Here is a 1,513-nt window from a genome sequence, read left to right as displayed (position 1 = left end):
GAGCCCGGCTGAATGGAAGCCCTTTTCTGGGGTTTTGTTTAGCTTCTTATTTGCAACATAGTATATAGTTGCTTAGAGTTGCAACTGAGAGGCTGGCAAGTTAGGTGGGGAACGTTGGAGTCCGCAGTCACTGAAGCAAGCAAGCCTCCCTGTTTGCTTCAGTGCCTGGCTGCCGGCCGCCATCTTGGCTGACAGTTAATTTGCATATACTCACTGATTAGCCAATGAAAAGGGTAGCGGTCGTACGCCAATTACCATGTTTCTCTTTTATTAGTGTAGATAATGTCCTTAATAATCAAAGAAGTAAAAAATATAAATATACATAACTTTTATTTATCAAACTGACAATTTAAAAATAAATAATGGAACTAGCCCAGCTGGTGTGGCCCAGTGGTTGAGCATCAACCCATGAACCAGGAAGTCATGGTTCAATTCCTGTTCAGGGCACCTGTCCAGGCTCAATACCCAGTAGGGGGCATGCAGGAAGCAGCCGATCAATGATTCTCTTTCATCACTGATGTTTCTTTCTCTCCCTCTCCCTTCCTCTCTCTGAAATCAATAAAAACATATTTTTTAAAAAAGAGAAATAATAGAACTCACTTTTGACAGCCCTATAAACTTGACAACTGATGCAATATTTTTCTGGGTTGTTAACTTGTCAATAGAAATCAAAAGTTCTGAAATTTACATTTTATTTGGCACTGAAATTTCAAACATAACCTAAGGAATAATTGTAGATAAGCACAAAAATAAAGTTATAACATTCTTTATAACAGGGAAACAATATTGGGTGAATTAACTAAAGGACATCTGTACAATAGAATACTAGGCAGTGATTTAAAATTACATTATAAAGGTGTTTATGGACTAATTCTTAAGGTAGGTTACTAAACAATATGATCCCATATTTTATAAACATTTAATATATATGTATAACTATATGTGAGATATATTCTTAGGAAATGACTAAAAGGATATAAACTAAAATGTCAGTGGTACCTACAATGAGATCATGGATGATATTTATTCTGTTCTGTTTGCTCTTCCATAGTTCCTAAATTTTCTTCAGATAGCATGTAGCTTTTTATAACAATCCAAAATGGTATTTTTTAAATATAATTTCACAAGTTTAAAGGAAAAACCAACAGTCCAACAAGCCTGTTTCCCACCAAAGAAATGGCTTTATTTACTCTTTCCAAAGATCATGCTGCTTCTCTCTCTCTCTCTCTCTCTCTCTCTCTCTCTCTCTCTCCCCCCCCCCCTGATCTGTGCCCAACTCTGAAATAATTTCCTTCACATCATGAAAAAATTATCCGAAACCCCAAGCTCACTCTTTCAATTAACTCCCTACCTCTTCCTTACTCAATATTCAATTAACATTGAATCACTTTAAGTCTTGCTATTTTAAAACCTACTTTGCCTGATCTGTTTTTTTTAAACGGCCAGCTCTTCTTTTTACTTCTGAACCTTCCATCATCTGAAGACAAGAGGATGTTTGTAAACAAGGCCCTCG

Source organism: Myotis brandtii, unplaced genomic scaffold (genome assembly GCF_000412655.1).
Source record: "Myotis brandtii unplaced genomic scaffold, ASM41265v1 scaffold266, whole genome shotgun sequence".
NCBI lineage: Eukaryota > Metazoa > Chordata > Mammalia > Chiroptera > Vespertilionidae > Myotis > Myotis brandtii.
Note: the sequence above shows the minus strand (reverse complement) of the source record.